This window comes from Notamacropus eugenii, chromosome 5, assembly GCF_028372415.1.
Source record: "Notamacropus eugenii isolate mMacEug1 chromosome 5, mMacEug1.pri_v2, whole genome shotgun sequence".
NCBI lineage: Eukaryota > Metazoa > Chordata > Mammalia > Diprotodontia > Macropodidae > Notamacropus > Notamacropus eugenii.
The window spans coordinates 275,507,148-275,533,534 of record NC_092876.1 but is presented as its reverse complement, the minus strand read 5'-3'; the positions used below and the strand labels follow the sequence as shown (position 1 = coordinate 275,533,534).

At 39.3% G+C, this 26,387-nt stretch overlaps 1 long non-coding RNA gene across 8 annotated transcripts in view; it reads right to left on the bottom strand.

Moving 5' to 3' along the window:
* Positions 1-26,387, bottom strand: part of LOC140506113 (uncharacterized) — a 319,922-nt gene that overhangs the window by 55,211 nt on the left and 238,324 nt on the right. For all 8 annotated transcript variants that reach the window (XR_011967780.1, XR_011967781.1, XR_011967775.1 and 5 more), the window contains 2 exons: positions 26,004-26,075; positions 16,285-16,349 (listed from right to left, as the gene is read on the bottom strand). This is a non-coding gene — a long non-coding RNA (uncharacterized lncRNA). The remainder of the gene's footprint in view (positions 1-16,284; positions 16,350-26,003; positions 26,076-26,387) is intronic.

Below are 26,387 nucleotides of genomic sequence, written 5' to 3'. Positions count from 1 at the left end.
TTCCCATCCCCTCAAACCTCCCCCCCACACACATATATATATACACTTTACATATATACATATACTTTACATATATACATATGTAAAGTAGAATAGTCAAGGAACCATTAAATTATATCCCATGAAGTCCCAAAGACTTTGCAGAGGGCAAAATCAAAAGGCAGAATAACTCAACCTCTTTGTCTTCAGACAAAAGACATTTGCTGAAGTTGATGAGATTGTAGTTTTGGAGCTGGATGACCTTAGAGAACGCAGAATCTAGCTCTCTGATGTCACAGAGGAGGAAACTGAGGAACAGAGAGGGTAAATTGTTTTGCCCAGGGGCATACAACTAGGAAGCAGTTATGTCAGAATTCAAATACAAGTCTTCCTGACTCCAAGTCCAGACCTCTGTCTACTACACCATGCTGTCCCTCAATATCAACTAGAGGAGGTATTCCCTAAGATTTAAGGAGGAATCTCCTTGTGAAAAATACCCTCTTTTTCATCTGTCACTATAGTAAATCAGTACTCAGTGAGCTCCAGCTCTTTTTTTCTCCTTCTTACGATCTTCAAAGCATGGAGGACAAGTAACTCAGTGCTTATGTTATTCCAGAGTCTCAGTCCTTGGTAAGTCTTCATGATATCAACTCAGGAGCACTCTATTATTGGCTTCTGGATGGTCCCTTTGACTTACTATCACTTGGTGGCATTATCTGGACATTTAGCCTGCATTTTACTGAATTGTGCATTTTTAATATTTATTGCATTCTCCCAAATGCCTCCCTTCTCTTATCTCAGTTCCACCAGAGCCGCCATTCTAAGGGCATCCTTATGACTACTCAAATGGACTATTAAATACTCTTCTCACCAGCATCCTTCACTGCCAGTCTCTTGCCCACCCAATCTATCCAGCATTTCTAGTATAGCAAGGAAGGTGGAGTAACTGGGTTATGGAAACAGAAAGGAAACAGTAGACCTGGGAAATTCCAAAGCTTCCTACCCATACCGATCATGTCATCCACTAAGACTCTAAAACCAGGAGAGGTAAGTCTTTCAATGTCAACATTCAGGAACTAGTACTCCTAGCACTCCCCGAACTAGAAAAGCAAGGGGGACAGGTTAGACCACATCAGATTGAAGCATCATAGTTGTAGGGGTTAGGAATGTCCAGATTCCTTCCTCACTGTGTCTATTACAGTGTTTCTCTTTTTCTATGAATATTTCTACTACCACTTACTCTTATCTTCCCATTCTGAGGGATGGGAGTGGAGGTCATAGGAGAGAGGAGATCATGTGACTGGATATGTTGTTGCAAAGTAGCCTGAGACCTCTCTGTGCCTTGTACCACTGAGGAGTGACCAGTGCTGAGTTCATCCTATAGAGTCAGCAAAGTCTTTGTCCCTGATTCATACTTTCTGATATAAATTCCCATTCCAATCCTATACTTTCACTCTACAAGATCCACAGGAGGACCGGAACTCTGATAGGTACAGCAGTAGTTTCAAACTCAAATGAAAACAAGATCCACTAAATCCTGTATAAGGATCCCTAAGGGCTGCATATTGACATTGTTTTAAAATGTAATGTTATCTATGTTTTTTATTTATTTTGTTAAATATTTCCCAATTTCATCTTAATCTTGTTCACAACTCACTTGAGAGTGTTATGCCTGGCCCTAGACCTTGTGTTTGATACCTCTGAGCTAGAAGATAAGAGATTCCACATGCTTCTGCTCAAGGCAGTATTGCTTGAAGTTAAGGTGAAGGACAGATGGGGTGAGTTCAGGGACCAATAACTTGCTGTCCTTGGGGAGCATTATATTGCCTGGAATTGAGTGGTGAAAAGGAATCAACAAAAATATGACAGAACAGGTGATCACTAGAGAAGACAGAATCCAGGAAATGAGGAAGAAGATGCTGTGTGTTGGTGATGATCTTGAAGGCCTATTAAAACCCAACTCTGCCATCAGACAAATAACCCATTTGTAACCCCATTTTAACATCTGTAAAATTAGGATAATTATACTTGCCTTACCTACTCTACCTGAAGATTGCAAGAAAAGTGCTTTGCAAGTCTTAGGATGCTAGAGACATGTGATTAAATCCCTTTATTTATAGAAATACTATGTCAGATAGCTCTAGGGATAGTTAATATGACTGTGTATAGTAGGGATGGTCACTTGGTTTCCATGAGTGAGGCAGAATAACATCCATCTTGAAGAGATGCCAAGTCAAAAACTTCCACTACTGAAGGTACATAAAAATGGGATATGGATACCACCTCCCCTCCCCACTAAGAACTAACCTAAGCAAAGCCTCACCCCAGGCTGGTTCAGAAGGAGTATCCTTAGAATACCACAACCAGCAAAAGGTCTCTAGTAAGTATGGAGTTGGTCACTCTCTTCATCCCATATATGATTATCAAGAGCTTTTTATTCAGCCCTCAGCTGAAAGGAACATAAACCTTAGTCTTCCATCTGAGCTCAGGAAGTCAAATGAGGAAAACAAGAGGCTTTAGGAATAAACAAGACACACCTATATCAAAAGAAAAGAAGCAGAATGGTTAGAATAAGGGAAGGGAAGTTAAACTAACCAGGACTACAGAAAGATGGAGATTACCCAGCCACCTCTTTCTCAAGGAATGTGCCAAATTGACCAGACTCCAGCAGCAAATACATTGCAACGTAGATCAGGGCAATGACTGCTTTCTAAGAGCTCTATGGAATGTGCAATCCAGGCCATCAGTTGTTGAAACTACATAAAGCAGAAATTTGCCAACCAGCAGTCACACATCTTTGCCATATGGGATAGACCTTTACTGGCTAAAAGTTCAGCAGCAGCTCTGCTCTATTCATGGGAATGGATAGAAAACTTTCCCCACTGTTGAGGGAAATACTGTGGTAAGATATAAGAAAGGCCTACATAAAAAGGTTTAAAATTTGACTTGTACCTACTGCATTGGCTGATTGTGAGGAAAGCACTTTGCAAATCCTGTAAGTGCTGCATAAACATGAATTATCACTGCACATAGCAACAAGTTTGGGACTACATGAGGCTTTTTAAATGGGTTCCATATTTTAGGGCAGCTAGGTGTCACAGTGAAAAGAATGCTGGGCCTGGAATCAGGAAGATCAGAATTCAAATCCAGCCTCATATACTTACTAGCTATATGACTCTGGACAAGTCACTTAACTTTGTTTACCTCAGTTTTCTCATCTATAAAATGAGCTTGAGAAGAATATAGTAAACCACTCCATTATCTTTGCCGAGAAAACCCCATATGGGGTCATGAAGAGTAAGAAATAACCAAACAACAACATGTTTCAAAGAGGTATGTTGAAGAGCTAGAGGGTTTAGAAGAAGACAACCATGTCCCATGAAGAACGGCTAGAAGAACCTGGGAGGTTTAGCCTGGACAAGAGAAGACCTGGGGGGATGGGATCCGTGTCCTCAAATATTTTAAGGGCTATTACATGGAAAAAGAGGCAAAGATATTTTGCTTGGGCCCAGAGGACAGAACTCAAATCAATGGGTAGAAGTTAGATAGAGAAAGTCTTCTGCTCAATATAAGGAAGGACTTCCTCCTAATTTTTGCAGTCTGAAAGTGGAATGTGCTGTCCCATGAGACACTGAGGTTAGTATCTTCCAAGTGTTCAAGTCAAGGCTGGGTAATCGCATGTCAAGGGGTATGTAAAGGATAGGTGCAAAAGTAGAGACCAAAAAAGCATAAATCCTTTTCCGTGATATCCCTTGTACCCAATGAATTCAAGTGAACCAGGTTCCAACGGTGCTTTTTGTCAGTAGAGGATCAGGTGATTTCTGAGGTCACCTTTCAATCCTAGCATTCTATCACCTTAGGATAGCAATGAATATTAAAGATGTAGCAGTATTGATTAGGATAATATAATTGCCATCACCATCACCATCATTGTCATCATCTTGATTTAGTCTTTCTTCCTTCGGAGAAAAACCTGGTTTGACCTTTATACCTTGCTTCTCATATTATATGTAAATGAGAACAGACATTTGCTTATTCCTTTATTCTACTGAAGGGTCCTATGAAGTCGCACTAAGGCTTGACCTGAAACAGGCAACTATTGGTAGGGTGGCATGGAAGTTTTGAAATGCAAGATTTCTTCCTCTTCAACATGTACCTGGAATGGGTGTGTGTGTATGTGTGTGTGTGTGTGTGTGTGTGTGTGTGCGCACGTGTGCATGTGCATGTGTTCATGTTTGAGAGATGGGAGAAGAAGGGAATCCACATGAGTTAGTTAGACAAGAACCAAAACTTTTTTTTAAAATCCATAGTAGTTTTATAGAGCCTCTTTCTACTGAAATTCATGCCTGTTTGTGCCAAAGTTACAATGCCACAAAGCTAAAAGGTAAGGATAAAGATACTCTGTAGATGTGCAGGGCAAAAGGTATCAGAGAGAGGGTAAAGACTGACATGGTTGGGTTGGAAGAATAAAATTTTCTTTTGTATCTACGTCTCCAGTTTATCCTGTGTTCTTATGAACTATTTCTTTCTCTGTGAGTTCCCTCCCCCTACATCATTCCAATAAAGGCTAACGCCAAACCTCAGGAAAAGGAGACAATGGCCTGGGGGCTATGAGATAAGACTCTATACACTACATTTCAAAGATGTCCCAGTTGGGATCTGGCAGTGGATGTCCTGCAAAAGTAACCACTCTCTCCACTTGGCATGTCTCCCCTTCCCCCTGGGAATAAAGACCTGTGACGTTTTCTGATACTTTCAGCCCCTATGACACATATCACACTGACTTAGCTGGGACTTCCTCTGAAAAAAGGCAGTCAGGAGTTGGGATGGGCACAGCTGAGCACTGAGAAAGAACATTAGGGATTCCAAAAGAATGCCAACCACTTTATTTCCCAGGTTCTTCCCAAAACGCTCTGAAGGCAAAACCCAAATGACATCTTGGGAAAAGGCAATGTGTATAAACACATACACACATTTCTTAAAATTAAGCTATATTTTCTAAAATTTCTATTTTTTTTTCAGAGAAAATAAATCCCAAAGGAACTTTTCAATAACAACTTCTAATCTCCTTAGGAATTAGGTTCAGAAAGACACAAAATGGAAACTCTTCCCATAAACATGTACACAGAAATGCACACAAAGAGGCAGTCTTTACATACGTTCAAATGATGTATGTCAATATGGAGCAAAGAGATGGAGAGGATGAGTACACAGATTACAAGGAAATCTGCTTATACCATTGCCCACTGAATCATATTCATCTTTTATAAAGACCTTGATGAATGTGACATTTTCCACCTCTAGCACATTCTTCCCTTGAATATTTTCTGCCATCCTTTCAAAACTGTCACTGTATGAATATAAAAAAATGTGTATATATGGGTATATAAGTACATATATGTATGTATATATACATGCATGTATATGTATATGAAAACATCTGCCATTCATCATCCCACCCCCCTGACTTGAAGGGTAATTTTATGCTTGCTAAGGAAACAGTAGCTCTAGAAATGGAGGGGCAGGATGTGTACCGTTAGCCTCTAACACAATCGAGTTAAAAAGGCCCAAAGAATCATATATGATATATGTATAAGCCTGATCTCTCCGAGTCTCATTTTCCAAGGTAAATAATTTTTAGCAGTGGTGATTAGAGGCAGAAAGGAGGTCAAGGGACATCGCTATGAAAATAATAAATACCTCTAACGTGTATCACTTCCCAACTGCTGGTTTCGGTTGGGGTATCATTCTTGTCCTGAGTAGGTTAACACAGAGAGAGAAATAGGACCTGAGTGAAATATAATGTCTCCTGTCTAAACTTTCACCTACAAAAACAATTAGAAGGCTCCAAGGAGATGACGTTCATTTTATTTTCTAAGTGAAAGGTCAGAAGCTCATCTAAAGCTCTGTTCTTCTGAAGGTAAAATGATCTATAAAGGACAAATGTACTGACTCAAAAGAATAATAGGTAAGAGGGTGGCCCTATGGCTCATGAACGTATTGACTCTCAATGGAGGAAAGTGTACATTAAAAAAATGGTGGCAGGCAGCAGTGGGCAACAAGTTCAAAAAACAAGAGAGAGGGCAGTGCAGAATTGGCAGCCTATCCTTAGACCTATGAAAAGTCAGCCTCAAGACACAGGCCTAGATAAGTGGTAAAGTAGCTTCCCACCTCTAAATCCCATGATCTTGGGTAGACATGCCAGAGGTTTCAAACTTACCTATTCTAAATTCCACCTGAAACTAAAGGTGGAATACAGTCTACAAAGACAGCCAGCTCTATTTTCATACATGTGTATTTCTCACTCAACACAAAGTCAAGTGCAAGTCATATCATCACTTCTCTGATGTCATGATCCTCTTCGAAACTAAAGGATGAACACAACAACATGTCTATTTGTATCCTCAACACCTGTCATACTACCTGGCACACAATAGGCAATTAATAAACACTAACTGTGTTTATTAAATTTTTCTTCTTCAGAAGGAGGTCCAACAAGATAGGTAAGATCTTACCCTGGGTAAAGGGGGTAGATCTACCTCCTTGGCTAAATCCACATTGCATGGGCCCAAATGTCTAGCACATATGCACTGCACCAAATAATTCACCCTATCAGAGGTCAGTGAAAATTTTACAGTGAGCCCAAAATGTGAGCAGTCACAGAAAAGAGAAGTTGAGACTAAATTTTTATTGGATATTTCAGTGGGATTGAGTTAGCCAGCTTTCCAGAGAGGAGAAAAGGATAGTTCTGAAATGAATGTCAATGCTGTGGACTGCCCCTGCCCCTTATATTTGACCTTGATACCAATACCCATGGACTTGGCAGCTCTAAGCTGATCACGTACTTCTCAGACAGCCTACAACCCTGCATGACCCCTTGCCCTTTCTTCCCCATCCTGACACCACCATCTGCAGCAACAGAGCTGAGATATCTTGAGCCCAAATTTATCACACTTGAGACAGTGTTCTTACATAAGAATCACCTGTCGCTGATGAATAACCATAGGCACCGAGAGAGAGGCAGGTAGGCAATTGAGATTTTAAAATAAAGGAGACAGCCTAAAAGTCAAACGACTTTGAAAGCCTTCCATGTGCCCACATGCACCTGAAAGGATGGTTTGTCTTTAGTCTAATACCTGGCCACATCACTTTTCCTTGGAAAAGATGATGCTGTAAGTTCTGTAACTGCGAGCAGTCCCTCTCCATGGTGCCTGGGTGGCACTGTTAACAGACCTAAGCTTCCTCTGGTTTATTTCCTTCCTTGTGTGATTTAGTATCACCAGCTGAACAAGTCGTAAACATAAGCACTGGTCCATAGGTCCAGGTCCTGACAGAAATCATGAAAGGTCAAATGGAAACTGGAATGAACAGAAAAAGAAACCAGAAGGGCCAGACCAGTTTCCTTCTTTTTATTCTGTCCCATACTTATCTACTTGTTTGCCCATCTATCCCCTCTTCCTTCATATTAGCAAACATTTACTCCATTAATTCAAAAATAAGCTGTACTGTTCTCTCAAACTTGGCTTACATAAAATTTTAGTATAGCCTACATTTTACTTTTCAAAACATAAACACACACACATACACACACACACACACACACACACACATATATATATATATACACATACACACATGTACAGAAACATTATATATGTATGCATATTTATAGCAGCTAGGTGACTTAGTGCATAGAACACTGAGCCTGGAATCAGGGAGACCCGAGTTCAAATTGGACCTCAGACACTCCCTAGTTGTGTGACCCTGGGCACATCATTTAACCTCTGTTTGCCTTAACCTATTGGAGAAGGAAATGGCAAACCACTCTAGTATCTTTGCCAAGAAAACTCCATATGGGATCACAAAGAGTAGGAGATGACTGAATGACCAAACAAATATTTATAGCATGTATTTTTAAAGAGATATAACTTTAGTGATATAATCTAAAATTATACCAGTGTAGCATTAGGATAAAGAAAAGGCCTGTTAAATTGAATTGAATTAGGATCATGAAATTTAGAGTCAGCCATATGGGACCATTCAATCTAACCTTCTTTCACAAAATGGATAATCAGAGGTCCAGTGTTTAAGCAACCTGCCCAAGGTTATACAAGCAGCAAATAGCAGAGCTAGATTCAAACATTCAAGAGTGTAGGCTCTAAAATCAGAGGACCCGAGTTCAAATTCCACCTTTGCTGTTTATTACCTGTATGACATTGGACAAATCACTTAACTAGTCCTCAGGTCTCCACATATGCAAAATTAGGGACAATTGAACTAGTGATATCTGAGGTTCCTTTTATTTCTTGACTTCTAATCCTATGATCTATCATTTCTGACTTCAAATCCAGTGCCTTTCCCACCTCACAAGTGTCTACAAGGCACCTTGATGTTAGTGTGCCTAGTGAAACTTCTCTCTCCAAAGTTCTCTTAATTGCCAACTCTAATGCCCTTTCCTCAATCCTCATCTTTCTTGACCTCTCTGCTTTTAACACTGTTGATCACCCTTTCCTCCTACAGAAGCTCCCCTCAATAGGTTTTTTCCAGGACATTGTTCTTTCCTGGTTCTCCTCTTACCTATCTGACTGTTCCTTCTCAGTCTGTTTTAGGGGTTCTTCACCCAGGTCTACTAAGTATAGATGTCTCCAACTTGTCTGTTCTGGACCCTCTTCTCTTCTCCCTCTATATCATCTTGCTTGGTGATCTCATCAGCTCCCATAAGTTTAATGATCATCTCTAAGCAAATGATTCCCAGATTTATATATCCAGCCCTAACTTCTCTCCTGAGCTCCAATCTCTTATCACCAACTACTTCTTAAATATCTCAAACTAGATGTCCTGTAATCATCAAGTTGTCTGAAACAGAATTTATTACCTTTCCCCAAAACCTCTGCCTCCTATCAACTTCCCTAATACTCTAGGGAATGCTACCCTCCTTCTAATCATCCAAGACCTCAATGTCTTCTTCAACTCCTCCCTTGGCACTTGACCTCACATATCTAATCTATCATCAAATCTAACTATTTCTACCTTCACATTTCTAGTGTGTGTCTCCTTCTCTCTGTTCACACAGCCACCCCCTCCTCATCACCTCACACTTGAATTATTGCAGTAGCTTGAGGGCTGCCTGTCTCAATTCTCTCCCCATTCCAATCCATCCTTCATTTAGCCACTACAATGTTTTTCCTGAAGTGCAAATCTGATCCCATCCTAATTCAATAAATTCCAGTGACTCCCTATTACTCCAAGAATTAGATATAAAATAATTTAGCATTTAACGCCTGTTACAACCTGAAATTTTCCTGTCTTTCTAGAGTTTTTATAATCTTACTCTCATCTCGTACTCTACAATCCAACTATACCTCATTCTCTCGTGCTTGGGATGCTTTCTCTCAACATGAACTGATTTCCAAGCCTGGAATGCTCTCCCTCCTCACTTCCATTTCTTAGTTTCCTGGGTTTCCTTCAAAGCTCAGTTCCCAACCCACCTTCTGCAAGACACTATTGCCTTACTCCCCCCACTTTCGCTCTAAAATCACCTTTCCATTTACACTGTATATATTTTGTAAGCACCCTGTTTATGTGTATGTGGTCTTCACCATTGGAAAGTGAGCTGCCTGAGGGAAGGGTGATGTTTTTGTTTTTCATTGTATCCCCCAGATTTTGCACAGTTTCTAGCACAGGGTAAATGTTAAATGCTTGTTGACTGAGGTGATATGGAAGATCCCTCCTCTATAAGAGTTTACCATCTACCACCTAGAATATTGCAGCTTTCTGGGATTCTCCTGACCTTAGTATAGATGCTGCCTATCCTCCACAAAGGCTGCGGCTCTGAAAAGAACTTTATTAACAATTTAGGGAAAGAGGGCTAAAAATAGGACAGATCTGCAAAAAAGGTAGCATTGCTTAGCATTTTTCCTGGCATGGAGATCTCATCTTGGAATACTCTTAAACTTGTGGAGGTCCAACTACACAGTCCCCTCTTCCATTGAACTAGTATCTAGAGCTCAATATGACCTTGACATTTTGACATTAGAGAAATTCTGGCAGCTTTTTCTCCCTCTTAGTAGACCCTAAATTCAACTTGCCTTTCCCCTTTTGGCACTGAGATCTCTTCCATTCCCTCTCAGTAACCTTAAGGGCCTACCTAGAGTTCCTTATGGGCCACAGATAGGCCTGGTTTTTTAGCCTGATACCATAGGTATGTCCCAGTGACTATCTCCTATGGAGAAGCAGAGTGATTTGTGACAAGTATGTTGCGCCAGGTCAGGAGGTCTGGGTTTGAATCCCAGTGCTTACTAGCTGCATGACCCTGGGTAAGGTACTTTATCTCTAAACCTCAGTATCCTCATCTATAAAATGGGCATAAAAAAAATCTTGCTCTGCCTGTTTGATGAGGCTGTTGTAAGGAAAGTACACTGTAAACCTTAAAGAACCATAGAAATGAATGGAAGGAAGTGGGGAGATGGAGTCAGGACAGGAACAGGGTTAGGAGAACACTCCTCTGACACTCACTATGTTATTCTGGGCAAGTCATTATACTTTTCCAACAAATCAGTTTTCTTATATATAGTACAGTGCATAGAATGCTGGACTTGGAGTGAGGAAGACATGAGTTCAAATCCTGACTCCAGTTGTGTGACCCCAGGTAAATCACTTACCCTCTCTCAGCCTCAGTTTCCTCATTTGTAAAATTGGGGTAATAATATTAGCCACCTCACAGGGTTTGGAGGAGGCTCAAATGAGGTACTATATGTAAAGTGCTTCACCAACCTTAAAGTCCTATGTAAATGCTAGCTATTAAATAAATGCTTATACATTTTTCTAGAACTGTTGTGAGAAGAATGCTTTGTAAACTATAAAACACTGCAGAGATATAAGCTGCTATTTTCCCCACACTCCAAGGAAACATTACTTAATATTAATAACTGATACAAACTTTACAGTTTCCAAAATATACGGCAGAAATTTCATTTGTTCCTCACCATGACCCTTGGAGACATTTGCCATGAGGATTATTAACCTGTTTGAGAGGAGACAAAACTTAAGCCCAGAGAATGTGAGTAGCTCAGGACCCTAGGGGTCGCAGATTTAGAGGTAAAGGGGACATCAGAGGTTACTCAGTCAAAACCTCTCATTGTACAAGTGGAGAAAGTGATCCCAAATAAAGGAAATCACTTTCCAAAGGTTAGGGAAATAGGAAAGGGCAAAACTGGCATTCAAATCTGTCATCGATTCCAAAACTAAGAACTTTCCCACTATACTATAGATTGAACTATGATCACATAGTGCCAACAGCAAGGTCCATATTGAAGACTCTTCTAATACAGCCCTCTTTCCATGACAGTACACTCTCTCCCATCTGAAATTCTCCCATGGATCTAAAACATATAATACATTCACCAGCAAAAAGACAACTTTCCCCAAAGTAAGGAAAGGTCCTACGTTGAAAATACCTTAAATTTCATTTAGCACCTTTAATTTTCAAAGTATTTTATTTTGTGGAAAAGATTTGCCTGCCTAGGATGGAAGTCCAGGCAGACTGGCAACAGTGGGGAAGGGAAGTGTATACCCAGGAATGACACAAACATGAACATCTCCTACAGCCCTTTGGTCTCCAGTACTGAAAGAGAAATACTTATTTCAACACAGAAAATTTGGTGAAATAGAACTAAATTCAACTGCTCAGAGGACCATAACTTTGACTTATCTCTAGAGTTGCACACATAAAATATTTAGAGTTTATCAGAGTTCATCAGATTTCTTGTTTCTGCAACTCTGGATTATTATCTGACTCAAATCCTTATTGGTATTTCCATTTATTCTATTTAATGTATTCTATATATTCTGCTGACTATATTCTGGTATACAGTTAATGCACATTGAAACCAGGAGACATTCCTAACCTCACCTCTCCAAACTCCAAGCTCCTTGTCTTAAAAACGGTCCAAACAACAATAATGCTCTGTCTTCCATCTAGCTGTCTCCTTGTGGTTCAGTCTGTGTTTCAGGTCTTCATTCATTTCTTTATTCAATCTACAAGCATTTGTGTCAGATGGAGCACTAGGTGCTAGGGATATGAAGACAACAATGAAATTGTCCCTGCCTTCAAGGAGCCTGCAACCTATTGGAAACAATATGGACAAAAATAAGTAAATTCAAATTAAATTACTAAGCAATGAAGAAGTGATGGGGGACATCAGGAGCACTAGCAAACAAAGGAATCAGGGAAGGCCTTCTTTAATTGAGGCATTTGTCTGAGAGGTGCTTAATATACAAACAACTACAGGCTTCAGTTATTTAAGGTGACCATTTAGCCAGCAAAAATTGGGGGGCAGGCAGGGAATGTGGTAAACAAGGAGAGCTGGGGGCTAACTTATGAAGCTAGAGCTTTACTATTTGGGCCCACTATTTTGGGTTAGTTTTTTTTAAAGCATTAATTCCCAGAAAATTCATGTTCAACAAAAATTTACTGAATTTCTGGTATGTGCCTAACCATGGGGGAATTCAAAACAACTACAGAGACTTATAAAAGTCATTTTGTAAAGAAATGACTCCTCCCTCATTATGAGGAAAACAGACATATTTAACAAAAATCCAATCAAAATATAAAAGGCGGCCGATGTTTCCAAAGCCAAAACGCACATTAAATTGTTTTAATCACCAGCTCTCTCAAATTATCTGTCCTCATGCTGCTTCCTTTCATAAATACAAAAAAATCCAGGGTTGATTGAGCTTGCTTAAGATTCTTCTATGTCCATATATTCTAGGCCACAGACCTGTTTATTTGAAGGGGAAGACATCTTCAACTCAACAGATCTCTATTAAACACTTATTCTAGATGGGCATCATGCTAGGCACTATTTGGTCTGAATCTACAATTGCATCATTTGGGGGGAATCTCTCAGTGTGGAAAATCTCTCCACCAATGAAGATCACCAATGTGTCTGTAACTCTGGAGAACTCAGAAGTTAAGTAACTTGGCCAGCATCATATGGGCCATTATGTATCAGAGAACATAAACCCAGAGAGTCTTGACTTGAAGGCAGGCCTTCTAGTCTGGAGGCCACGCTGCCTCTCTAGTGCTAAATAAAGGGAATGGGAATTGGATATACAATTTCACTGGCACAGATCAGCACCTTCTAATCCGTATCACTTAGGGGCCTAGGCACAAGGTGACTTACCCAGGGTCCAGAGACAGTATAGAACAGAGGTGGCTGTTCTTGATATCAAGACCAGTGTTCTATCAACTTTGCCACAGTGCCTCTAAGTGGCTGTGCTGCTTAGAATACAAAGACAAAAAGGGGATAGCCCTCTGCCCCAGAAACTTCCATTCTAATGGGGAAAGCCCCCACTAAAGCCTAAGTTTGGCGTTCACTAACTTGAGTTTTAAATTTAGCCAAATATCACTTCTGTGCTTTTCAATGTGCTTACCATATCTCCAAGGTTAGTTTATTTTTGTATACAGCCACACAAACAATCCCAAGTTTACAATGTGTTACAATACAGTTCTTTAAGTTTACAATGCCTGTGTGTTTTTCGGAAAGTTCCCACTCCCAGACATAGTCTACAAGATGAAAAAAAAAAGAAAACTAGAAAAATGTGTTTTTAGCAAGCAGGACTAAGTTTGTGGCAACAGTTTTAATTATTGTACAATTACTGATAGAAGACACAACGCCCAGTAACATAAGACCAGGGATGCCGTATTCAATGCAGTTCACAGCTTTCATACTGTATTTCTGAGTTCTAATTTTCCTCAGCCTCAACTTTTTTTCCTTTTTAATTCCCCTCAGACCACACCAAACATCCATTTATTATATTTGAATAACTCTAAAACTGAAGTCTTTGAGTAAAAGTAGGCTTTCCCTTACACAGTAAAAGGAAAAGGAAGTAAGACCTTTATGCATCAGCTTTGAACCTGAGAGGATTACTCTTCTACGCCAATACAAACATGGAAGGGGTCCTCGCAAGAATCCCATAGGGGAGACAGTGTAAATAGGAATAGACTCACTTATAAGCATCACTCCATTCCTCATTCAGTAGAGCGTAAGCTCCCAGAGGACAAGTGCCATTTCATTGTTTTGTTTATTTTAGCCTAGTGCCTAGTGCACAGTAGGTGCATAATAAATGCTTCTTAATTTGATTTGGCATATGTCATATCCCTATATCCCCAGCACCTAGCACAGCGTTCTGCTGAATTGAATTCATACACGCATACAAATGCAGTCATATAGGTGCACAGGCATAATACTGAATATACTGTTTTTCAAATGACAACAGAGATTTCAATAATCCATAAAGAAATAGCAATGAATTAAGGTGCAGTATTTCCTACCTATAAAATAGATCTTGTTTTCTATTGACTAGAAAGGCTTTTATATCTATTATCTCATCACCCTCACATAGTTCTATGAAGACAGGAGTGGGCATTATCATTCCCATAGTGGTGATGGCAAGACTGAGTCCCAGTGCAATACTCTTTGAAGAGTTAGCACATACCATGGTATGGTAGAAAGAGGAATGAACTTCTCATCGTGAACCCTGGATGCAAACCTTGCTCTCAATGCTTCCTAGTTCGCTGTGGGTAAATAACTCTGGTAAGTAAGGAGAGGTGGGGCAACAGTCATGAAACTGGACCTTTACTTTAGAAGCCTACTATTTTGTGTCAAGTTCATCAAACATTTATTGAGTTTCTGGTATCTAAGCAAAGGAGATTCAAAATAATCTACAGGGACTCATAAAAAGTCATGTTTAAAAAGAAATCATTCTTCCCTTACTATGGGAAAATGAAGACATATTTAACATGAAATATATAATCAACATGTATTTGACCTTTAACAACCTCCTTGGGCCTCTATTTCATTGTGTAAGATGGGGAAAATAATTTTTTGCATCACTTCCCCAATTAGGTTCTCATAGTAAACCTTAAACACTACATATATATTAGTTGCTGATGTTATTGTGAGTACTGCCTACGTCGCTGCCTAACAAAAGTACAATTCAAAACTCTAGCTTCCCCCACCACATGCTCTTTTCAGCTAGGCCATGTGGTTTCTACCAGAGAAAAAGTTTCCCTTTTGGCCAAACACTCCTCATGTCCCTTCCTTTCCACCTTCATCTTATTCTTTAGAAAAACCTTTTGAACCATCTGCCCTCCCTGAATGTGACCTCAAAAGAGCTACCACTCTTGCAAAAGTCCAAAGTAGTTGTTACTAGTCCTGACCCTCTTTGCCTATATTGCACCCATGCTAGTTTATCTGGGAAAACTACATCTCTACATTTTAGCTTCAGTGCAGTAGAGTGAGGTAGGCAGTGAACAGCTCTGACTGATGACCCGTTGAACGTCTTCTGTGCAAGGGTGATTTGCTGAGCAACGTGTAAGTTATGTCTGAGTTATAAGGATACAAAACAATTCCATGGTTCTGTTTGATCAAAAAAAGTCAGGAAAACGCCCCAGAGGCCTGCTTTTGAAGAACTCACACTGAAACAAACTAAAGTAGCCAGACACCCAGAATCTAATCACTGTGAGGTATAGGAAGGAAGGGGGGTGGGGCACAAAGGAAAGAGTTCAACAAAAGATTACACTATTTTTCCAGGGATTGGCAGAGGAGATGGTACATTTCTATGTCCGACTGTAGTGGATGAAGAGGTATAAAGGAAAATCCTTTGGAGAGGACCCTTGTCCTGGCTATGTCTCACTTAAGTCATAGTATGGCGGGAATCCACAGCTTGGGAACTATGGCTCTGCCACTCATTCCCTCTGCGACTATGGCGAAACCACTTCTCCCTGAGCTTCATTATACTCAGCCATAAAATGAGGGGGTTGGACAGGATGACCTCCAAGGACCCTTCCAGTTCTAACAATTTATGAAGCCACGGAGTCTCTTGTCTTTTCTTATGCCCCAATTTCCCCTCATGGAAAATGAAGATAACAAGTTAACCAGGGTGCTCTGCTATCTGTAAAGTACTCCAAAACAATAACTCCATATGCTAAGCAGACACCAAAATATCAACTTATTCAAATTCCGAAGAACAGCAAATACCACACAGCTGCTAGAATCCTCAGCACAGAGAGAAATTCGTCTACTTAGAAACCTTGGGGGTGAAGGGAAAGGAATAGGGAAACTACCCTAACATAACCCGAAAGATGAATTTTACAAGTATTAGGAGTATCTCCGATCTGTCAGACTCTTAGAGAGTGAAGGGGTTATACGGTAAAGGTCAAACCAAGCTGTTTTCTCCTTGAAACCTGAGGGAGGTACTTTTTTGTACAGAGAGCATAGTAGAAATCAGGATTGTACTCACACATGAACAGCAGAAGCCAAGAAGCCCAATTCATTAGTTCTTCTCAATCAATTCCAAAGATAGACCTGTAGGGGAAAGAATCACACAGGACAAAAAAAAAAAAAGAGAGAGAGAGAGAGAGAGAGAGAGGGAAAGAGAGGAGAGAGAAAGACGAGGTGTTAGCTGAGTTCTGTGAAGCTTTAAGAATGACTCAGAGCTATCCTAGGAGTGGCTACCATTAAATTAGGTTGTTGAAAGAACATTAATAAAACTCTGTACTCCCCCAAATCTCAGAAGATTGCACCACTAGGAAAAAAAAAGTGAGGCAATGTATTTGGGGTTGTGGTTTGCTAAAGACTGCATTTGGGGCTAAAAATCACAGATGAGTCACAGCCCACTTGGATGGTGTAGAGTGAGCCTAGGGAATGCTGGCCTTGGGCCTCTGCCCTACTCCCGCCTCCAATCGCCTTTCTTTCCCTTTCTCATGGGATTACAGTCTTTCCAACCCCAGCCAAGAGCAGCAAGTGAGCCTGCCACCAGGGCAGGGAGAAATTAGGAAACAAGTGAACTGAATGAACTTTCTCAAAGCTCTGTGCAGTTCAACTCTTCAACATAAAGTTAGGGAAGGAGGAGATTCACTGAGTTCTAGAGGGTCCTACAAAGTCACTTAGCCCAGTCCCTTGTCTCGAGGCAGAACCACATTCTAGGAAGGTCATAGAACTATAAAGGGTCAGCTCTAAGAAGAGGTATCCATCTATCTTTTAAATCCATTTTTAAAAAATCTCCAGGAGAAGAGAATGTACAGTTGCTCTCAAGAATAAATTTCTATCCCTAGTATTAAGATCATAGATTCAGAGTAGGAAAGGACCTCAGAGGCCACATAGTCTCTAACCCCTTTATTTTTCAAATGAGGAAGCTCTGGCTTGGAGGGTAGAAGTGATTTGCCCAGGTTCACAGAGGTAGAAAGCATTAGAAGCAGCCTCTGATCTCACAACATCAGAGCCCATGCTCTCTCTACCACACAACAATCCTTCCTAATTATCCTTTTGGCCAGGAAGTTCTACACTACATCTGACATGAATTTCTCTTGCTACAACTGGTCTTTTTCAGAGATGGAGAACAAGCGGTGCCACCTACCCCATGGACACTCCTCACACTAAACATGCTTATTCTCATCCCAGAACAACCAAGCAAAGCTATACCTGGCAGACCTCCCACCAGGAAGTGGATTTTTCTCTTAAGCTACAAGATCCAAAGATGGGGCAAGGTCTTTATTTGTGCCTCATATTTTTTCCCCATTCTGACGGCAGTGATGAATCAGGTATCCACAGGGAGAAATGGAAAATGTGTTTTCTGTTTTTGGAGAACTAAGAACAGGGCTGGAACCCGGATGTTTGAATGCAATATTCCTTCATTCGGCTTAAAAAAGACACTTATCTTGACGGATTTCCCATTCTAGAATTAATCCAGGTTTACAGCACTTTATTTATAAGTTACTCTACAAGCCAAAACATGCTCCCTTTCATTCATAACATGGAGTTCCTCTGTGTTAAACAGCCGATTATCATGAATGAAGTGGGTGTAACTTCCTTAGAATTCTCCAAAAAGCTGTCAAAGCAGACCTACTACAGTTTGGTGTTCCCCTAGAAGCAGAGACATTTCTCATTGTTTTCCCTTTGTTCTTGAGCAGGTTTTTTGTTTTGTTGTGTTGTGTATGTATGAGTGTGTGCCTGTTGGTGTATGGGTATATTTAACAATGAGGTTGCTGAGATTTCTTCCCCCATTCCCTATAAGGAGAGTGAAAAGGGTAATAATTTAGCTTTTCAACAAATGGAAAGTTCTAAAAGTAAAACACAAAATCAAACTTCAAAGCAACTGAAACAAACTCTTTGAGGTTAGGATGGAAACTTTACCTCGGCTGGGGAGGGAATTGAAGATGGAAAGAACAGTGTCTGTAGGAAGAGGAGTCTGGGGACCTAGTCATTGTCAAAGAAGGAAACAGCTATGAGATTCCTCTCCAGGAGAGGAAACCAAAATACTGTGAGTATATTAAGCCGAACCCCAGGCCAGGAATGTGCACTTGTTGGGGTTGGGTTGAGATTAGGGGATGATATCCAGCACTGCACCCCCTCCTTGCATCTGCTGACAGCATGGAGTTGCTATAATCAAGAGTGCTAGGTTTGGAGAGAGGGGACTCTAGGGTTCAAATACTGCCTCCAGCATTTACTAGTTTACATAACCTTGATAAATCATCTAATCTTTCTGAGCCTCAGTTTCCTCAAAATTGAAATAATGACTTTCACAACTTATTTCATAATATCACAAGGAACTCACTCTGTAAACTATAAGGCCTTAAAACAAAATGTGAGGAATAATGTGGGGGGTGGGCCTAGCAGAAGTTGAGGTCTTTTTCTGGGTCCCTTCCAATTGTTAGCATTCTCCAATTAAATTGCCTTGTTTTTTCTGCTTTTTTATAGACGTAACAGTATATGCGTTACTTCCCTATCCCATCCCCAACTCTCCAAAGAATGTGAGCATCTCAAGGGCAGGGACTATTATGTCTTCTAGCTTCTTAACCTTAGGGAAGTCACTTAACCTTTGTTTGCCTCAATAAGATGAAGTTAAAGGCACCTACTACATGCCAGCCATTGTGATGAGTGCTTTATAAATATTATCTTATTTGATCCTCAAAATAACCCTGTGACATAGATACTGTGATCATCCCCATTTTATTGTTGAGGAAACTGAGAAATAGAGTGGTTAATTGATTTGCTCAAGGTCACACAGTGAGTAAATGTCTGAGACTTGATTTGAACTTGGGTCCCAAAGACTCCAGGTTCAGTGTTCTATCTATTTATTACACCACCTACTAATAATAGAACCTACTTCCCCAAGGTGGTTGTGAGGATCAGATGAGATCACATTTGTAAAGTGCTTCGTAAACCTTAAATTAAAGTATATATGAATGTAATCTATCATCATCATCATTTTATCAGTGTCCTCAGTACCTAGCATAGTGCCTGGAACATAGTAGGTATTAGAAGAAATCTAGGCATGGTCCTGACAGACCCTCCCTTCAGGTAACAGGAAACGTGCAAGAATTCAAGCCTGGCACATTTACTTCTCATTTTCAGAACTCCACTGGAGTCCTCCTAAAGATGCTTATTTACTGCCTTGACACTCCAATGCTGATTCACCATGAATGGCTAGGAGAGGTCTCTCACCAGGTACTCTGAAAAGCCCTATCCAGCCACAAGATCAAAATACTTTTAAAGAATATTTAGTTGTCATGATCAAAACCCTTTTTACTTGGTTTAAATAGTTTGCCCACCAGGGTTCTTGCCAGTGATACACAAAATGAATCAGGAGGAGCCAGGCCTGCCTGCTAGGGATTTCCAATTTATTCCTGTCTAGCAGCTGGTAAGTATAAGTAGGTCTTAAATGAAAAGGAATGTGACAGAACTCTAGATCTATAAACTCATTTTTAAAAATAAGACATAAGAACATAGGGGAGAGGGGCTGAAGTTGAGATTTCATTGATATTAGAGAACTCCCACATGTGGAAACTCCCTCTACCAACACAAGGGCCACCACTACATGTTTTGACTTTTGTCCTGCCACTGGACTTCCATGATTCAGGAAGAGAGAGTAAGGCTGACCACTTTGCACAGCTCTGCCTCATTTAAATTCAATTCATGCATCAGTCAAGGTATCCTCCGCATGACATCACTGGTCCTCTTTAAGAACAAAACACTTTTAATCTTAGAGAGTTGCCTCCCTCAAGCATTTGACCTCATGCAAGGTATATGTCAGTGTGAAGGCTTCATGGCTCAGAGGCCAGAGCTCAGTGCCCTGAGCCACACTGCATACATACATACATGCATTCTTTTATACTTTGGCAGATCTGTACTGGATGAGGGTGTTACCTTCAATGGTTCAGATCCATGGGTTAATGTGGACAGAGGTATCTAACACCATATAGCATTACCAACAGAATGCAGTTATTAAAAAATGTAGGCTTTTGTTGTTGTTTTGTATGACAGGGTATAGTCTGAAATTTCTAAAGTACCATAAAATTTCCTATATTATTATCCAGCCCACTCTTCTTCTCTTTTTCAGTTCTAGATCTGCAGTTCCAGGTCAAGGCTGACATACTGACAGATTAATTTCTTAGGTTGCCCACTCAGCTGTATCACATAATCTGAGCAACAGGCATTCTTCATCCACTTAGGTTTTTCAATGTGAATTGCTAATTAAGTAGCTTTTCTTATTCTACAGGAGACTTTATGGTAAAGTCGTAACCCTGGGTCCATGAACTTTTTTGTTTTTTAAAATATTTTGTAAATGTATTTAATGTAATTGATTTCCTTTGTAATCCTGTGAAATGTTTTATTCACATATTTAATATATTAATTTTATTTCCACATTAAATATTAATATGCTTAATTTAATATTTAAATATTAAATATGTTTTATTAATGAGAAGGGGTTCCATAGGCTTCAACAGACTGCCAAAGGCATCCATGACAAAGAAAGCTTTAAGAAACCCTGCCCTGTAGTATTCTTTGTCTTAATGCAAACCAGCACAATATCATCCACAAAAAGAAACATTTGGAAGACCTCATTTACTATGGGAAGCCCTATTTCATCAATCCAATTCAATTCCACAAAGCATTTATTGAGGTCCCACTATGTGCGAGATACTGGAAATTTTTTTTCTCTTCAGGTCCATGATTTAATCTGCGTGGAGGATTCCTTGATATGCAAACTACTCCCACTGCTACATAGAGTAAACTACAACTTCTATTCTTAGAGGTTTTGAGAGGTTGAGTACTTTACCAAGGGGTCATATAGCCAGGATGTGGAAGAAGTAGAACATGAACTCAGGTCTTTTTGACTCCAAGACCAAGTTGCTATCCACTGTACTCTACTGCCTTTCAGGTACTGAAGACACAGAGACAAAAAGAAAATAATCCCTGCTCTCAAGAAGTTTACAATCTAGTGGGAGATCAAGAGAACCTGGGTGTATGTATAGACCACAGCCATAAAGATTTTCTAAATATAAGAAAAATGACATATGACTCAGCAGTTTTTGATGTATTCTCAGTTGCTTTTTGATAACTGCATTGATGTAATGATAATTACATTATTTTTCCCCATTCTTTTAGCATCCTTGACTCTGATACCTCAAGGCTTTCAAAATTATGCTACCTCCAGCAAGAATTTCTTCTGTATGTGGCTGGTTTGGTCCCAGTCACGTTTCATTTCTCTTCTCCAGGGTCATTTCTACTTTTTCCTTTGTCATTTCCAGTATCATTTCTCCAGTCCATTTCTCCAGTGTCATTTCCACTATTTCCTAAATACTAACGTATTTAGGTATAATAAGGTGTCACTGATGTTGATTCAACAACCGTAGAGTGATCTGTTCCATTTGGCCTGTGTGGCGCAAGATCCCTTCATTGTTCACCTGATGCTTTTATCCTCAAATGCTTTCTGGGATATTCTGTTTTAGCCAGGGTTTTCTGATAGCTCATTTTTTTCCTCCATTGGGTTTTGTTTTTTTGTGAGGCAATACGTGTTCCACAAATGAATTTATATTCTAAAGCAATAGTGCCTTTGGCTACTGTGTTTCTTTGACTGGAAAAGAGATTGAGTATTTATTTGCTGAGGTATTTTCTAGGTTCTTTTGGCATTGCCATGGTGGGAACTATTTTATATGTTAAACTTCTTTATGAAATAGAAATAATCAGAGTCAACGTCTTTACTTTTATCCATTTTCCATTCTTCAAAGTCAACAACTTGCTTAAATAGGACAAATTGGAATTGTTGTAACAGGACATAGAAATTTTGTTTTGTTTTTTTCTCATCTGTAACCATTCTTCAAATTTGGTCTCATTTTTTGTCTTTGATTCAGCTACTTGATGGTTTGATTGGTAAAAACTCATTTACTGTAGGCAATTTTACCACATCCACTGCCTTCTAGATCACTTACTAAAAAAAAGTATTCTTAATAATATATGAGATTTTCAAATGTTTTTACACACCTTTGACCTCTTTTCTTAACCTTGAAGCATATTTTCCACCTTTTTCCCCCATTCTCATCAAAGTAATCAATATCAAGGGATATACTGAGTAGGGATGAAGGATTGTATCAAGCTGTTCACAGAATTTCTCAACTTTTTCTGACCATATTGACATATAAAGTACAATTATCCTCCTGGTAGTCTTTTTTTTTTTTCTTATCCAGGAATTCTTAACCTGATGTATACAAACTTATCCTTAAAATTTGTTTGATAACCAGGTTTTGATATAATTAGTTTTTATGTATTTTTATACATTTAAAATCATTATTCTGAGATGGGGGCCATAGGCTCCACCAGACATCCAAAGGAGTCCATGACCAAAAAGGTTAAGTACCCTTGACTTAAGCTTATCATGAACACTACAAGGTGCATGATTAACAAATCTCTCAGGAAATAGTTTCCTATTGCCACCAGGCACACAACAAAGCCTCCGGTGCCAACTTCTTTAATTTGGGGGGGGGGGGATATCCTGTGAGTCATCCTTCCATTTACCTGCAATTTCATTATACTTTCTGATTTCATTTCTATTTTAAAAATCCCATTTTTAATCTAGTTCAGGTCTCCTAGTAGCAAATCAACTCACTGGTCATTGTACAAAGACCTCACATTTAGAATTCCAATTATTAGATTAATATTTGCAGATAGTTTTCTTTTATTACACACTAGCTAATTTTATGAGGAACTTTATACACTTAGACACATACCTACATGCATGTATATGTATGCACATGTACATGTAAATATGTATACATGTATATTCATGTGCATATGTAGTATTTTAGGGGAAAGAGGGAAAGGAATAAGGATGCCAAAGTTGGCATAAAGAAAAAGAGGAAGAATACTAATCCTTTCTAATTCCTACTTATTATTGGGGAAATTCAATATCAAAAAGCTACGCAGGAGGAATTTCAAATATTTTTTCATGAAAAGGTATCTGTTTCTCACCGTCTAGCCCCATAAAGTCTAAAAATGTGGCCCACACAACCAGCAAGGGAATAAATTTTTTTTCTCCATTAATGAATGCTCAACTTTTTCTCTAGAGCTGAGCTTCTAGTGATCCAGGAAGAGAATCCTTGACCCGCAAATGGGTAGAACATGGTGTTTTCATATCTAAATTTATGTGAGCTGATTTTTCATTAAGATAGTCTTACAAATGACCACCAACTCATGAATTTTTTTTTACCCAGCTTTTGCAATCCCAAGAAGTTAGTGAAGCTAATGAATGTTATTGCCCATTGTTGTGGTAAGGAGATCACTATATAAATGTGTGTTGTTGTAAATAATAATATTATAAAAATCATCCACTTGCTGCCTGTGTGAGATCTTTGACAAATCGTTTAACCTTTATAAGTCTCCCCATTTTTGAAAGGGGAACATTGAGCTAGATGACCTATTTAGTCCCTCTGAGTTAACTCTTAATCAATGATCTTATGATCTTATAATTGTCATAATGCAATTAAAATAATAATTCAAGCCTGGTGTGTTAAGAACAGTTAACCAGGCACTTGACCAAAATACCACTGTTCCCATTTCATAGATGAGTATCCCAATTTTCCTTTCTTTCTAGTATCCAACAATGACTCAGCAGTCCCCTACTGCCTCCTCTCCTGCTCTAACTCTTTGAAAATATTCTTTCTGGGCCTTCTGCCTCAGACTAAAGAGCAAGTAACAGATTGCTCACATATTCCAGTAGCCTAGTTTAGCCGATTTCATAATTCTCAGAGACATTTAGCTTTAGATTCTTCCTGTTACATTTATGGGCCCCTCTTTAAACAAACTATTGTCCATTAGAGCATCTTCAAATTGACAATTCCATTTAGGCACTAAAAGTGACCACAATGGAAAGTTCATTTAGGGTATAGGGAAAATAGAATTTAAGAGTTACTGTAATTTTTCAGAAAAAAAAAACAACTTTTTTGCTACCACAAAGTGTTAAGACACAAAATGGGGTGGTCCAAAATCTTCCCCTCTTAGATTGCTCCTGCAAAAATTATGCATCTAAAGTTGTTGTACTTATAGAATCCAGTCCTATTTTGCTTCTAAAGACTACATACAAATACCATCTAAGAGCTCTGATGTTCTGGACTTCTCATTCTGCTGTTTTATCTAATTCATTTTAGATAGGCAGGAAATGAATATTATTTTAACCCCATTTTAGAGATGATAAAACAAGCTTGGAGAGCTTAGGGGGCTTGCCATAGGCCACAAAGAAAGTTACTGGCAGGGTCAAGAATGGATATCTGTTTTCCTAAACCTTAAGGGGGACAGTGGGGGAGAGGAGAGAGAGAAGAGGTCAAAGCAGGAGTTCATGCTTCTCTGTTTATTTAGGGCCCTACCTCATCCCAACGGAGGGGAAAAAAGAAGTCCACAACCTGGAGTGCAACAGCGAATATGTGCAAAATTTAGGTCCTATTACTGTGGTACTTCTGTGTTGGTGTAGCAATGCTTTCAAGTCCCAGGTAGAATGAGATATATTGACCACATGCCATGTAACCAAGGTACCATGGTGCCATGTGAACTTTTCTTAGCATGGGATAGATAGCTAATTAATAAGTAATTCATTGTGTCCCATTAACACCCAAAGGCCCTCAAAAATAAAATGGAGATATAAGGTAGAACACAAAAGTAATAAAAAAGTGGAGGTGGCAGATCAAAGTCATATGGAAAAAAAAGAATTATAAGATAAAAGGGCTGAACCAGATATCCCTGTTCCCATGAAAGTACCATGTTTTATAATGATTTTAAGATCTAAACTTATATACAAATGTTTCTAGAAGCATCATGTCCAAGAGACAAAAATTAATCCTCATCTTATTGTGGGGAGTTTTATACCTCATATATTATTAGACTACAGTTTTATATTTGATGTTCCACATTTTATAAGACAGAGGCAAAGTAGTTGGAGAAGACTCAGAGGATATTAATGAAAATGATCAAAAAGATGGCATTTTAAAAGAGTTAGGACTATTTAAAGAGGGGAACTTAACAAATCCTGTCAAATACTTAAAAGATGGTTTTAAGGAAGAAAACCAGGGCCAGATCTCAAGAGGCAGTATGATACGATAGAAATAGCACTGTGCTTAAAATGCTAAAATTGTAGTCATAAGACCTAAGTTCAAATTTGGTTCTGATACTAAACTGCCTGTGTGACCTTGGACAGGTCATCTCTTTGGGCTTCAGCAATCTTCTCTATAAAAGGAGGAGATTTTATTAGATGACCTCTGAAGTCCCTTCCTAATCTAGAACTACGATCCAAAGAAGAGAAAGGGGAAAGAACAGACTCTTAAGTGCATTAAAAAAGAATAAGTGAGAGATGAAGAAGAAACTTCATAGTCAGGGTGATTTACACCACTACAGACTGCTGGGGAAGAATGCAGAAGTTCTACTGGTTGAAGAGACAGGTGGGCAGATAACTCTTTGTCTTGGATGCTTTTAGATAAGGTCCTGCCTAAAGCAGGAGAGTGAATGGAGTGATTTTCTCAAGCTCTCTTCTGTGAATCATAACTAGGTGGAATCAGAGTGAACCCCTTCTTTTCTCTTCCTTATTTGGCTAACATTTCAAATGTCAGACTGGGAAACACATAGACATTGCTGTGAAATGTATCAGAGTCAATGACTCACTATGAAAAGGACAAGTGTGTAAATTGACTTCCTTACCAATGAAGAATCCTTTCCCTTTCTTCTCTACTTTCTCTGGGACAAGGCTCCAGTTCTTCTCTGATTCACATCCTGAGGAAATCAACATGATACAGAATAACTGAGCGTTCAATAAAAAATGTCTCTGACCCACACTTCAAGAATCTTCTATCTCCTTTTACGCCAAAAGTTCATTATTTCTTCAAGAAACACCTCTTCCCCAAAAGAGTCTGTCTAATATGATGTTATATAAATAAAACAGGATGAATGTGATTCCTGAAATGCTACTTTATATACAGGTATCACTGTGGAGGCAGCTAGGTGGTACAGTGGATAGAGTTAGGAACTGCAATCAGAAAGACTCGTCTTCAGAAGTTCAAATATGACCTCAGGCACTTACTAGCC